This window comes from Triturus cristatus, chromosome 4_2 (genome assembly GCF_964204655.1).
Source record: "Triturus cristatus chromosome 4_2, aTriCri1.1, whole genome shotgun sequence".
NCBI lineage: Eukaryota > Metazoa > Chordata > Amphibia > Caudata > Salamandridae > Triturus > Triturus cristatus.
In genome coordinates this window covers 897,598,394-897,614,363 of record NC_140586.1, presented here as the reverse complement: position 1 = coordinate 897,614,363, position 15,970 = coordinate 897,598,394, and the positions used below count along the sequence as shown (strand labels likewise).

General features: G+C 45.8%; 1 long non-coding RNA gene across 1 annotated transcript in view; it reads right to left on the bottom strand.

Annotated features, from left to right (window-relative positions):
- The window catches only part of LOC146835371 (uncharacterized), an 84,677-nt gene extending 71,183 nt beyond the window's left edge, over positions 1-13,494 (bottom strand). The window contains exon 1 of the long non-coding RNA XR_014960428.1: positions 13,433-13,494. This is a non-coding gene — a long non-coding RNA (uncharacterized LOC146835371). The remainder of the gene's footprint in view (positions 1-13,432) is intronic.
- Between the last annotated feature and the right edge of the window lie 2,476 nt (positions 13,495-15,970).

Below are 15,970 nucleotides of genomic sequence, written 5' to 3'. Positions count from 1 at the left end.
AGCAATTTTCAGGGAGGTGTCAGCCGACACCTCAGACTCGTATCCGGGGATTGTGGTCTGTTTAAAACATAACTTCCGCATTCACCAGCCGGTGGAATTGATCATTAAGGAGCCGCCAATGCGATCAATAAATTGAAGTCAATGAATAAGGGACCTCCTCTAGCGTCCGAGTCAGCTTAGTTGTGCACCGTCTGAGAGGCATCTATGTAAATCTTTTGTCTTGGACAGATTTATTCAGTATTGGAGTTTTTTATATTATATTTTTAACGCACATTTCAACTAGTACCATTTTTACCAAAACACTTTGCACATTACCTTGGTTTAAAATCAACCATATTTTAACAAATAATTTATGAGAAAAAAATGAATAAATGCGACTAAATGTAACAGATCCATACGTGTATTTATGACTCTCATAAATAGATTATTCATGATGGACCGGTGAAAAGAGAGAGAAGAAGTAAGAGTAACAGAGAGAGATTGGGAGAGAATGACAGGAAGTCATAGAGGAAGGCTAATATGAAGTAGAATTAGAGAGGAAGTGAAATAAAGGAGGGGAGAGTGAGAGCACAAGAGAGATAGAATGAGGGGACAAGGCGAGAGAGAAGAGTGGGAACAAGAGGAGAGGTAGAGAAGGGGGTGAGGAATAGAAAGAGAGGATGAGATGGAAGAAACGAAGATACAAGTGTGAAACAAGGCTGGGGAGAGAAAGACAGGTAAGAAGGAAAAGAGGGAGAGTATGATAAAGATTTTCATTTTCCCCATCAATCTGCACAGGAAGTGACATCACTGCATTTTCCATCATCCATTTGCACAGGAAGTGACATGATTGGTTTCCTGCCACAAACATCTTTAAAAGAAGAAACCAAGAAAGAGGGCTTCAATTCCTATCATCCATCTGCACAGGCAGTGGCATCACTGGATTTCCTATCCATCTGCACAGGAAGTGACATCACTGGATTTCCCATCATCCATCTGAACTCTTCAGGGCCTTCTATGGGAGCAGAACACTGACTTCAATGATGAGTTCTCAGACCTCTTTACTAACTCATCCATCTGACATGCCCATACCACCATCTTCAGAGACATTACCCTCCCACACAACATAAGTTCAAAGAAAACAAGAGATCCCCTCTTCAACCTCATTGATTTATAAACGTGGTACCGCATGTCACACAAACAACATGCGCCAAAGCTCACATACTCGACCATGTCTTTTCAACATTACCAACAATCCAAAACAAGCCACCCATAACCCTGGACTGGCCTGACCATTTTCCAGTCCAGATCTCCCTGCTCCGCATCCTACCAACAAACCACACAAAAGATAAGATCAAACCTTCAGATCCTTCAAAGACTTCTTAGTGGGCAACCCAATGTTTGATCTCATCTGTGACTGCTAGCTCCACGTGGGACGCCAACTCCTTTCTTAACAGTTTCAACATTCTTTGTTAAAGCTAAGGGAACATCCATGTCCCAATTGCAACATGCAAACACAAGCCAATGCCTTCAGTACCTTAGTACTCTAACGAAATTAGCAACAATAAATTATCCATCTACAGACAGGAAGGACAATGGGAGAGAAAGAGAACTCACAATGACCTCTTGATACTGAAGTCTTTCCACTGAACACGCAGACAGTTCATCACATCAGCCCAAGGCAAAGTTACCAACAGCATCAATGACACCGTCAATAGAAGCAGAATGCTATTCAAGACAATCAAGCACTGCATGATCCTCCTGCAGGACACACCTGTTCCTCACTCCACAGAAAAGGAGGCATTGGAAATGAGAAGTAAGCATATGAGAGCTTCCCCTGAGAGATCTTTGATGAATGACGTGGGTAAGACATAATCTTCTTAAGAAGTGGCTTTGAGGGGGTTGAGTATGTTGGAGAGATCTGCGAGAGAGAGGACTTTGATGCTGACCATTGCAGGATTCTATGGGAAGGGTTTAGTGGAATGGATAAAGCAGACATTGTGTTGTTGATGTGCTGTCAGACCTTCTGTAATTTCCACTGTAGAAGAGGTTGACCTCCTGATATTGCCAGACCTCTCAGCGGCCTGTGACACAGTCGACCATCCCACCCTCATACGGACCCTGGTGTCTTGAATGCAATTCATCGGCCAAGTCCTTCACTGGTACTCCTCCTACCTTTCCATCTGACACCAGTTTGTTCTCATTGGCACCTCCAGGTCACAAAAGACCCCTATCCCAGCGGACGCCTCAGGCGCCATACTGTCTCCTTCTGTCATCTTCAACCTATACATGGAGCTGCTTGCTGCTCTAATCACAGATAAAGCATCAACATCCACCAGTATACTGATGATACACAACTCTACTTGAAAGTCTCTTTTGTTGCAGATATCCAACGCGTCAAATACTGCTTGCACATCAGCCAGACCTGGATGTATAATACCTACCTGAAGCTCTACCCACTGCAAACAGAATTCCTGTTATTTGACAAGAACAACAAACAAGAAACAGTGCAAACCTGGCTCAATGACATGTACCTTGATAGCTTTGAACCCCAGTTTTCACCAAATGCAAAGTCACTTGGATTCACCCTGGATATCTATCTCACCCTCAAGGAACACATTGGCAAAAAACACAAAGACGCCTTGGCACCAGCTTTCTCTTTTAAAGAAAGTCAAACTGTTTCTCCAGAAAGAGACTTCAAACCTCCTATTGAAGCCCTTGTATTCTTGCATCTGGATGGTGGTAATGCCCTGCTTCATGGCCTCCCAGACTCCACAATGGCTGCCTTTAAGGGCAGCCTATAGACCGCAGCACGTATCAACCAGGGCCTTAAGAAATATGATCATATCATCCTCATCCGGGTGGAACTCCATTGACTCTCCTTGCCGGCCCGCACCGTCTTCAAAGCCAGCTGCATCATTTACAAAGCTATCTTGACGAGTGCCACCCGCTTATCTTGCAGACAAGCTTACCATCTCTGGTGGTTCTCGGCACATCCACAGGCAGGACACCATCAGACTGCAGGCTACGAAGAGTAAAATAGTGGAAACAAGACACAGGCCTTTTCCATCTATGCCTCCAAGATCTGGAACAACATCCCTGTGTCTATCTGTATTGTTCCAACACTCGATTAGAAGAGTTGAAGTCTCACCTCTTTAAAGAACATTAGGTCATACGGCATTAACCATTGACAACCCAGCACCCTCCCCTATTACTCGTTGACTCTGTGCTTGTCTCTGACCCTGTACAGCACACCACTACCTTTGGCTACGTTGTGCTACAGAAAGACTATATGCATACACGCATACATGCAAAGATTGAGAAACAAGAGAAAGAGAAAAAAGCGAGAGATGAGAGATGGAGGCAGGAAAAAAACGAGAGAGAAAGAGACAGACGAAACAGAGGGGAGAGATGAGAAGGAGAGATGTGGAGAAGTGGACTGAGAGAAAGAAGCGTAGTGCCGCACCAGCTAAAAACATTGACAAAGCCAATGGGTCAAACTCATGAGACCCATTGGCTTTGCCGCTGTTTGTTAAAGTTTGCAGCAGCTGAGCTTATGCCATCTTTGGTGTACGGCCTGGCTGCTTTCCTGGGAAGATTCTTCCAGTAGGTGGATATGGTGCAGGGTAGAACTTTTAGAATGTTATTCAGGCTATCAGGGGCCACAGCCAGATCCAGCGCAGGTGCGCCTTGAATTGAGACTGTACAAACAAGGGAGTTATTTACAAGCCCAATGCGTTGCCCGCGTGTCACTTTTTTTCACACACCAGTGGTGCAGAGTGCCTGGCCATATTAAAAAAGCCACATAAAGCCACCGTGCATGGCTTTTCGTGGCCGTGTAAATACGGCTCCCTTTCACGCATTACTCTGCGTGAAAGGGGAGAGGATGTAGACTAACGGCTAGGGAGGTCACGCTCTAATCTGGGGAATCGGGTTTGAGTCTCGGCAATGAAGCTCAACATCCTGTGATTCTAGGCAAATCCCTTAATCTCCCTGTGCCTTCGTGTAACGCAACTGGTGCTCATGTAAAGCACTCTTATACCTTCGAGTCATGTATGCTCTAAATAAAACTACTGGGAAAAAGGGGGAGTTCCATGGGTGTTACTGTGGGTGTTCCCACACAACACTCATGAAATCTGACGCATTCCCAGATTTACAAGGTTTTGTCAGTCTTTGAATGTGCCAGATTCCCACGCCTCCCAAGGGGAGGCATAAGGGGTGGGGGGTGCAATGAGGAGAAATACCTTTATTTCGCCTCATTTTTCCTTTTTCTATGTGTGCTGAATTCTGCATTAAACATAGAAAGATGAAAACACCTCCCATGATTGTTTTTGTGCTGGAAGGTGTCCCTTCCCGCACAAAAACAATCACCCCTGCAACACAGACATCCTTGGCGCAAGCGTGCCTGCACTGGCGCATGGCAGCCCATTGTGCACCAGCGCAGGGGAAAAGGACAGGAATGGGCAGTATCTTGTAGATATGGTACATTGCTGCACTTTTCTTTTGACGCACAGCAGTGCAGCTGGAAGGCCTGCTGCGCGTAAAAATATAGCAAATGAGGGCTGAAGTACTTTTAAGAAGTTAACTTGGTGTCTACCAGCCACAAGCTCAGGAGTGCCCCACGGGGCTCACTGAAGAGTTTGTGAAGAGTTCAGCCTGGTCAGAGAGGAGCGCGGCCCGCTCAGGCTACGCTTGGAGTAGGCTCTTCCCAACCTTCAGCGAGAGAGTGTGGGATAAGTAACCCCCGCCTTCCCCCTTGCCCCCCCCCGCTCAATTAAAAAACTCATATAAAGAAACAAAGACTGATCTCTTTAAGGAGGACACTGAGACCTCCTGGAAAAGAAAACATGCCTGGATGATCGCAGAGACGAAAGCAAAACAAAAATTAGAAATATTTCAATTTTCTCATGTCATTCGCAAAAAGGCCTAAATTCACAAGGTCGAGTTTTGCCTTTTTCCGCTGCAGGAATGCACAAGCAGTGACCCCGATTGTCAAATATGTGGTGAGATGAGTGAACCAACCCCTCTTCCGCATTCACAGTACAACCGCCCTCATGAGAACCTGCATCATGCCGTCCCCGCCAGTCGAGACCTCCCCGAAAAAACTCAGATGCCTTCTGATCAACGCCAGATCACTGTGCAAACATGCCACAGAAATCTGGGACACCATCTCCACCGTCTCGACTGACATAACCTTCATCACAGAAACCTGCCTCACCCCCTCATCGCCACCAGACATCACCATTGCAACTCCCATTGGCTACAAAATGAAACACCACGAGCGCACCAACAGACACGGAGGTTGCATTGCCATCGTACGCAAGGAATCAATCATCTGTACGACTACCGAAGATGACACCACACCAATCATGGAATACCTGAACTTCCAACTCCACACCGATGACAAAACCACCACCAAAGGTACACTCACATATAGACACCCAGGACCATGCACTGCCTTGGCGACACCATCACAGAATTCATCACCCTGCCCGCTATTGAATCTGAACGCTACTTCTAGAATGAATGGACAACATTGGCCTTATGCAGCTGATCTTTGACCCGACACACAGAACAGGACACACGCTGGACCCCATCCTTACGTCCAGCAACAGAATCAGATACCGCCACACCACAGCACTCACCTGGTCCGACCATTCTATCGTACACATCAGCATCGCTGGACCCCGAGCACCACCCCCAACCACCACAGTGCCCCCTTCCACAGCTGGACCAAGGTCACTCAGAACCAATGGACCGACACTCTCAGCATCACCCAGCCGATGTCTCCACCAACCGGCAGTAGAGAACTTCAGCGCCTGGATCACCAGCGCTGCCGAGCGAGTCACCCACACTAAACCATTGAGAACACATGGACCCACCAAACAAGCCAGCTGGTACACCCCAGAACTCAGTGAGGCTAAGTACAGATGCAAACAACTGGAAAGAAGTTGGTGCACCAGCAGAAATAACACTGATCGAGCCACCTTCAAGTCGGCCCTCAGCAATTACCACCACCAAATCAAATGTGTTACAGCAAACAAATGATGGATGGAATGCTGACAATGCGAACATTCTCCCCTAGTCAAAAGATCTGGGTTAAATCCATAATTTTTTTGCCACTACGCCACCCCAGTTTGGACCCAGCCATATGCAAATCAGTCTTGACCCTGTGCCCCATGGGAACAGTCCAGACCCAACTGCCAGGCCAGGTCCTCCCTGGAGCGGAAACAAGCAGAGGTCAGACCCCTCCTCAATTAACTTTCCGCAAACCCCAGCGACCTCCAAAACTACTGCCCCATCTTGTTGCTCCCGTTTCCCACCAAAGTCCTGAGAAGGATGTCAACCTCCAATTCACCAAACACCTGGAGGCAAACAACCTGCTAGACCCCTCCCAATCAGGATTCAGAGCCAGCCACTGCCCTGAGAAGGCCCTTATCGCTGTGACAGACAACATCTGCACCCTACTCAAAAGAGGTGAATCAGATGTCCTGATCCTTCTCGAGTACTCCGCAGTCTTTGACTCCGTCTCCCACCATACTCTCATCAACCGACTGAGCAAGATCGGAATCAAAGACGACGCTCTTAGATGAAAGGCATCTTTCCATACAGGACACACCCGGAGAATCTGTCTCCCACCCTTCACGGCACAGCCAAAGAGTACCATCTGTGGCATCCTGCAAGATTCAGCCCTCAGTCCTATCCTCTTCAACATCTACAAGATGCTGCTAGTAGACATCGTCAGAACCGACAACACCAACACCATTTCCTACGTCGACGACACCCAGCTCATCCTCTTACTCTCAGCAGACCCCACCATGATGAAAACCACCTTCCACAACTGCATGAAGAACGTCTCAGCCTGGATGAAAGACAACTGCCTGAAGCTCAACATGAACAAGACTGAAGTGCTGATTTTTGGCAGCCATTGCTCACTCTGGAAAGACTCCTAGTGGCCAGTAGAACTCATACCTACCCTCACTCCGAAAGACCACGCACGTTACCTCGGCATCATCCTGGACAGCGAACTCTACATGAATGGCAGGTCAACGCCATCTCCTCGACTTGCTTCCACACTCTCCACATGCTCGTCAGAATCTTCAAATGGCTTCCCATCACCACCAGGAAACCAGTGATGCAGGCCCTCATCACCAGCCGTCTGGAATACGGCAACATACTCTATGCAGGCACCACCAGCAAACTGTTTAGAAGACTCCAAATGATCCAGAATGCAGCAGCCAAACTGATCCTCAACCTGCCCAAAAGCACCCACATCACCCAGCACCTGAGAGATCTCCACTGGCTCCCCATCTAGAAAAGATTGGCAATTGAAGCTTCTGATCCACGCCTACAAAGCCCGCCACAAACAAGGACCGGCATTCATTAATCACTGCCTGAACCTCCACCACTCTTCCGTAAACCTCCACTCCCCTTACCTCACCCCCGCATGGATACCACGCATCCACCGCTGCTGCACCCAAGGACTATTCTTCTTCCACCTTGCTGCCAAATCCTGGAACGCAGTTCCCCTCCACCTTCGAACATCACCCTCGTTGATAGAGTTCAGGAAGGGACTTAAGACCTGGCTCTTCTACAGAGACCTACAGCCCCGCACAAAGAAATCCTCGCAGGTGATAAGCTGCGCTATAGAAATAGTGATTGATTGATTCCATATCTCCTATATATTCATTGCCTTGGGCTGAATGACCCCAGAGGGGTGGGCCTCCCCTGTACCACAGGGGCTGTAGGGAAATGTGTTATGCCTCTACATCAGTCTTATACTGGTTGAAGATTGGAAACGCTCACTGAAACCCATTTCTAGCTGCTTAGGGCTTATACAGTGCTGCAGTGAAGCATTCGTTCTCTGCTTCAGCACTACTGAGCCTCAACTAACCAGCCGTTTTTATGTTCTCGTCTGAGAGGCCAGCTGTCGCCAGACAATTATGTGAGCACCACCAGGAGAGGGGCTTTGGCGCCACCCACATGTTGGCACCCAGGAGTACATGTTTCAATTGGGCAGAAGTTGTATGCTTCTAGAAAAAAAGTGCTTGCCCTCTACACGGCTGTGATCATTTGCTTTATTTATTCAGCTGCCCGAGCTTAAACTTTCACAAACACATGACATTGTAATGCTATTAGGTATCTTATAATTTATGTTCCTATTGTGTGGCAGCAGCACAGATGAGAGGATGGCAGTCATTAGCCTGCATGAATTTTGTGGTCTGGCTTTACAGTGCAACTGTCACCGGGCTTATTAACCTACACCAATATTTTTTGCAGTTCTTTGCTTCCATACAAATACATATCTATTCCCATGCTATTTACTTGTAATGCTTCACATTACCATACAGCATTCCTTTAAAGCCAATTGTATTGGCCTTGCCAATGTTTTTTTTTTTAACTCATGGACGGTGTTGAGCATAGACTTAAATAATATATTTTCAGGCCCTATGGAATTATCCGATTGTGCGGGCGCTGTGCTTTTCCCATCATTAAAGATGTGCCGCATTTGCCCCATAATCTATGATCTCCTGCATAATCTGCAGATTAAAATAAAAAATGTTTTTAGCTCAAACGGTTCAAAAGTTACTAAAAAGGGGGTGACGTGTTGAAGATCAGTGGAAGGCCCTGTGCATAGATTGACTGTCCACCTTTCGGTTGCTTACTGATATTTTTGCCTGTTAAACTGGTACTAATGAGATGCAATCAATGCCCTGACAGTTTTAACAAGTGTAAAAATGACAAAAAAAATGAAGTATTACTATCACAAAATGTGCCGCATTCCACTGCACAACTGCCTTTTCTTGCTGCATAATTTACTCAACTCTGCTGCTTAATTTGACCCTCCTCTGCCGCATAGTTCCAGTGGCCCTGTGTAATATATAAACAAGTATTGGCACTTTTACTTTACAACCATTATTTTAGTTTCTATATTGTAGGGCTATGGGTAATATGCAATTGTATTCAATGTTTGTGCGTTGATTGAGATGTGTGTTGTTGCAATGCTTTTGAATGGTCATGTCATAAACTACATTTGAAACAAGAAAACAATTGTGTACTCCTAAAGGAGACAGGTCAAAGCATTGGTGAAGGGCTTAGGGCAGAGTATCAGTCAGTACCTGTGTACGGTATGTACATAGAGCACATCTGTGGTAAAGCCTTGTGCAAGCATGCATGCGTCGCAGTGGCTTAACAAAAGTTTAAGGGGCCCCCTGCAATCTACACGGAGCCCCCCCCCGCTCCTAATTGAATGCGGAGCGCTCAGGTTTAAATACTGTGCTGAGGGGGCCCCCTGCAGCTCTGGCCTTCCTGCACCGCGGGGGATGCGGGGGTCTGTGTTGCGCCCCTGATGAGTCGTATAGAATGTTATGCGATAGAAGTGTGGCACGCGTGCATGGATCATACAGAATGCCATGAGGCAGAAGCGGATGCGTAGAGGATGTGAGACCGCCTGGTGAAAGCATGCATGGATGGTACAGAGAGAGTGTTGTACATTACAATAGTATTCGCAACAGGTAAGATAATGCCTGTTGAGACTGTGCATAGATCATACAGAGTGCCGCGTGTTGCATGCAGATGGGCAACGGGTGTGAGGCTTTCTGGTGAGAGCATGGATGGATCATGGAGTATTGTGCATTACAACTAGATGCGCAATGGATGCCAGTCCACCTGGTGAGAGCATGCCTGGCTTGTAGAGAGTGCCCTGTGTAAGAAACTGGATTATTATTTGGGGTGGGTGACTTAACAGCTCAAGGAATAATCACAACCTTTGTCAGGGAGAACCCTCAGGTCACTAAATTAACATGAGCTCAAACCATGGTAGCTATGGCACAAAGCAGACAGGCTTAACTTAGTGCAATGTGTAAAGTACGTAGCAAAACAGTAATAAAGACAACATGCAAAACAATATGAATACCAAACTGATTTAGAATAATAGTGGGCAGTTTAATAAATAAAATGACAAAAATCCAATAAAGAGAAATGGAAATATGAATTTTTACATTTAACCGAAAATACCACCCAAAACACCAATGATAGTCCTTGGTCACAGTAGACTGGGATCTAGGCGTAATTTCAGACTGAGCACGATGAAGCATGAGTCGTATACACCACCCAGACCCATCCTGGTCAAATGTTTTATCTTCAAACATATTCTTTTAGGTCCCAATCTGATGCAGGAGTACTCTTCTAAAGCCCACTAGTACCTCAGCGGATGCACAGAGACTGACAGAGTAACAGGCAGAGGCCGAAACAGGGTCCAGCCAGGTCCAGTTGCTGCTAGTCAACTGGGTACTAGGCCTGGGTTGGTAAATACGCTCCATTCACGGAGTTTTCTGCACTCTGCGGAGCACGCAGAGTTCCGAAACCATGTGGATCAGAGTTTTTTCCTCGAGCGCCAATGTTAAGTTGGCAAACGCGAGTGAGGAAAATCCAATGCTGGACCACCTTCCAGCGATATTTCTCAACGTGGGCGGTCGTGGATGGTCGCGACCGCTCGCGTTGAGAAACCATCCGTTGAGGAAGCTGCCGCTCGAGTAAAAAATCAACTTGAGCAGTTGAAAGAAGCAGCACCCTCTTGCGCTGAGCATAGTGCCATTTGTGCTGATTTTCCAGCACGGGACAAACACCCAGCACTAAAAATCAGCGTGAACAGCGCGACCTAACACACTCTGTCATTTGCGGAACTCCACGTAGTGCAGAGGAGTTTTTTGGTCACTTCGCAGAGTTCCGCAAATTCTGCCCAGGCCTACTGCGTACTTCCAGGAAAAGTCAGCTTTGTGTCTCCCTGTAGCCACACAGGAGGTCAGCCAGCTGAACCTTGGAGTCCACTTCTTTGTCCAGGGTACAAAAGGGAGCAGGTCCAGTCCTTCAGGGCTCCTCGCAGGTCCAGTCTTCTTCTGATCTTCTGCAGGACCAGAAAGTGTTTTGCAGTGGGTGCTTGGAGGTCCACATTTATGCCTGATGCTAGTTAGTGGGTCGGAATGACTCCTGGAGACACCCTAACCAACTGGGGAGAAGTTCCCAGGGGCAATCCTACCCAATTTTCAGACTTCCTGTTTGCCTTATTGCAAACTAACTCAAAAGCCATGTGTCAGGTCATTTCAAAGATGACGAAAGTCTTCAACCACACTAAACTTGGGCTCTGAGGGTTAAGTGTGAGTGTGTGTGAGTGAGCGTGTGTGTGAGGAGTGTACTATGGTAATCCTAGCACCCTCTCACATCTAATACTAAAATCCAGTTTGAGGAGGGCATTGTACCCACAAGAAATCCAGAGATAGTAGTCTAGTAGGACAAAAGCAGGGGCCTTCAGCAGCCAGGCAGTGGTTACACAAGAATCGTCTTGGCATCATGTTCTCTCCCTTTCAAGTGTGCCCCAAATGTTACATGTGGCTCAACAGACTTGAGCAGATTTGCCACTGTAGTGTCTACACGGATGCTCATAGCTTCCACTCTGAATATTCTGTGGAGTTCAGAGGAGTCATCTCTGCCATTTCAGGTCAGCGGATAATTTGCTCTTAGAAGGAATTTCACACCTTCTTCACACCAGTTCAGTGCTGAACTCAGGCTTAGTGCTGGCAGAGGCTTATGCTAATTAGCCATCTGACAGCTGAGGCAGGTAAAGGGTAACTTTCTAAAAGGTACTTTCCCTTAATATTTATTAAAAATCCAACTTTGCCATTGAATTGGATGTTTAATAACTGTTAAAAATAGTTGTTTCATTATTTTTCTAGCTGGTCCCTTCCTTGAGTTACAGTATTAGTTTAGTAATCTGTACTCTGTGTTTCTACGTAGAACAGCTAGGCCTGACTCAGTGAAGATAACGTTTAAGACCCTAGGGTTCCACAGCGGTATGTGTACAGCGCCTTGATACCCCTTGGGGGTGCTACGTGCGCTATATAAGCACTACAACATTTACATTTACATATCACTGCAGGGACATGGAAATATTAAGTTTGTACATGTCCCACTTTGACATACCATGCACCATACTTACATAGGGGTGACTTGCTAATATTTAAAAGAGAGGTATTTACCTGTGAAAAAGGGTTATTTTAACAGGTTGCACTGCACAAGTCAGGCTACACAGGGTAGGCCTGAGGCCATTTTTGTTTTGCCACTGTAGTGGATGGCTCAATAGGAGCTGCAGTCCACTAGAGGCACTTAACTTATAGGCCCTGGGGACACTTTGTACACCATATACTGAGGACTTATGGACAAATTACATTTGCCAATTAGGAATAGGCCTATTCAGCCATCTTTAAAGGGTGGAGCACTTTCGCTTCACTACTGGTTAGCAAGAGTAAAGTGTGAAGAGCTCTGTAGCCAGCAACCCCGAGAGGGCAAACATCTGGGGAGGCATCACTCAAACGACAGTCGTATTCTGCACCCTGATGTGTAGCGGATGCGAGGCCGCCTGGTGAGAGCGCTCATGAATCTTACTGAGTGCTTTGTGTCACAAGTGGATGCACAGAGGATGTGAGGCTGCCTAGTATGAATATGCATGGATTGTACAAAGTGCTGTGTGATACAGACTGATGCTCAGTGGATGCAGGCCACCTCATGAGAGTGTGAATGGATTGTACAGAGTGCTGTGAGTTACAAGAGGAAGCGCAGTGGATGTGAGGCCACCTCATGAGAGTGTTAAGGGATCGTACAGAGTGCTGTGAACAACAAACGGATGTGTAGTAATTGCGACTCCAACTGGTGAGAACGTGAATGACAAAAAAGTGTTGAAATCCTTGGGTCTTATAAAAAAAAAAGGGGGCGGTATTGAGAGGGGAGAAAGCACAAAAGCCACGGACTATATCACACAGACCTAGCTGTGGGAAATTCCCTTTTCAGGACGAAATCCCACTCACCAGAGGTGACATGCTTCATCATTTGGGATTTACTCTCAAAGGAAAAACCTAGTACCTTTGAGGGTTACAACCCCATCTCTGAAAGGGAGGAGCTCAGGGATGTTTTTGTGTCCATTCTACCGGGATATTCTAAATCCACAAGCAATGAGAACTGGAGTATGAGAGAGGGTGCAGCGCAAAGAAAAATAAATGTGAGGGATGTGATAATAAAACTAGCTAGAGAGGACAAAATGCAAGGTTTATTTCGATGTATTCCCTGCCAGGATTGAAAACAGTGCACCTGCGGTATGGATTTAAACTGCATGTGTGTTAATGGAATGTCATGGTCAACATGTTTCAGCCATAATACCCCAAGCTCGGGCAAGGCTTTTGTCAGGACTTATTGTGATGCTGCTGCTAAAGTGTCTTAGTGAAGTAAGAAATACGGAACCAATATTACTTGTGGTTCTTGTACCTAATAGGAACAGAACCATAGGTGAGTGATATATAACTAGTGGCCTTTAATTTTAGACAAACAATAACTCTATTGACTGTGTTGATATACAAACATAGATCAAGAGAAATCAAAGAAAAAGATAAAGAGAGACTCTTACCCGCAACTGCTGGGTAAGGAACTCCACCTCAACCTGGCAACGGCTCAGGAAGGGGGCACCGCTCTACAAAGAAAACCATTGGCGGTGCCTGTGTCAATCGCACATTTATATACTACCCACAAATCATTACAGATACTTCTAAGTGAACTGACCGTGGTAGGCACAGGTACAAGAGAATGTGTGAGAAAGAGAACACATTGTTCAAAAAAGGGGCTAACGCGATAATAAAAGTGTACCCCGCAAGCATACATCGTGACGATGCATGGAAGTGACTGAATAGCTGTACTTAGCAAATGTTACAATGAGATAGTGACAAAACCGCTGATATTAAAATAGTTATGCCACTCTTTGGTAAAATGTCCTGCTATCAACCCTGAGCACAGGAAGCAAAGTCCCATCTTCAAAGTTCGCTCTAGGCTTTATGCTTTATTACAACAATATCTAGATAATGTCAATCTTTTTACACGCCATGCATATGGTAATCGTAGCGTGGTCATAGCAAAATAGTCCATTCTAGACACTGTTGAGTAAAAAGTAAGGTGAAGCACAGGCACAGATTTTCTGCTCTAGCCTGAGTTTCACCGTGAAAGATGCTGGGACCATAACATGGCTTCAGGAAATAAAGCGTTCTCGCATGGAATCTTGACTAGTTGCTACCATTTGTTTTATCCACTATTTCTAGGTAAACGCACGGCAGAACTTTCCCTGGCCCCATGTTAGCAAAATCGCCAAAACGGTACGTATGTCAGGAAATTACAGGTTTACAGAGCCCCGCCCTCGACACTCACCTCTCCGTCGGTACTCCGCACTGGAATGAGCCTGTGACTGGACATGAGGGGCACTCTAATATGCGACTGAATCAATTGGGAAACACGGAGCCGGTGTGTGAAAACCATCCCTCAGTCCGCAACGCGCATGCGTCAGGAAATACTGCTATTCCACAGCGCATCCGCAAACGCAAGATAGCATAACGGGAATTGCAGTGCACAACCGTGAACGGAAATCAAGAGGAGCACGTTGGATGCGCGTGTAAACTAATTACACCAAGAAAACCAAGACCACTCGATGTGCTCGATGCTATTGCACAAGTGTTCCTAACTTCAAAAAGTCGCGCTAGAATAAATGGTCGCGCTGGAATACAGAAAAAAATCCTGACGGAGTTTTAGTATCAAAAGGAGCGCGTTGTATGCGCGTATAAACCAATTGCACCAGCAAAAAACTCGATATGTTCGCTGCTATTGGAAAAGTGTTAAAAAATCGCGCTGGAATGAATAGTTGCGCTAGAATACATTCAAAAATCCTGACGGCAATTGTAGTATATACTGTCATGACTCAATGGTTTCATCATAGTAAAGCATACTGCCTCTGCTTTGTATTATTTAGATGGGACGTTGTATCAATATTCAAATCATTGAATGTACACAGAGAAGGAATTTATTAGAGTTGGCTCCTATTAGAACCCATTCATTTATTGACATGACGGCACAGTATGGCCTCACCAGATTCAATACTCATAGAGAGACCCATGGGATCTCGTCATTCAGTCCTATATTGTCACTATTTAGTCTGTGCACCCACCGTTGTTCACGCCTAAATAGGTATCTGGCAATATCAGTGGCATGAGTTGGGATAAATGGTTTCTCCAAAACCGTCCATTTAAGATCTTCTGGAGAGTGGTTGACTTCTAAAAAGTGACTTGTCAGCTTGGTGGAAGTTTTTTTGCACCGGATGGTGCTTTTATGTTCTAAAATGCTAGTCTTAACTTTACATGTAGTCATGCCCACGTAATGCAAGGTGCAAGGGCACGTGATCAGGTAAATTAACCTGTCACTGTTACAATTTGTGTGATTGGACAATATCAACGGTCTGGTCGACCCAATATCTATTGCAGTTGTGTGTACTGTTTGTGGGCAGGCTGCACACGTGCCACAAGGAAAATGGCCTTTCATGGGAGGTAAATCCCAAAGAGTATTTTGATGTCCTGTCTTAGTCATACGTTGACGTGTGTGCACTAGCTGATCTTTAATGTTGGCGCTACGTTTGAAGGCAAAAAGCGGGCGCGGCAAAGGAGTGCTGCAAATGTTCAGTGTCTTCAGTTAGAAAGAATACTTTTTTTGATTTTGTTAGAGAAGCTACAAAAAGTATTCACACAGGTGAGTCTGGTATTGGCTTCTTTAGGTACGTTAGGTTCAATGAGAACTTACCTATTGTTGTTAACTGCGCGTTTCATTGATCTCTTCACCAGCTTCCTAGGGTAATGCTTAGCATTTAACTGAACCGCCAGGTTCTGAGCATGTTCTTGATACTTGGAGGTCGAGGAGTAGTTCCTCCTGATTCGTAAGAATTGTCCGAACGGCAAATTATCACGAAGAGTTTTGGGATGAAGGCTCTCGTATGACAAAGGCGAGTTCCTGGACATAGGTTTCTTGTATAGTTCAGTTCCCAATCCACCCTCTGAAGGAAAAATCCAAACATCTAGAAACGGTAAGCTGATATTGCTGTATTCACAGGTAAATTTCAGGAAGTCATTCCTGCTGT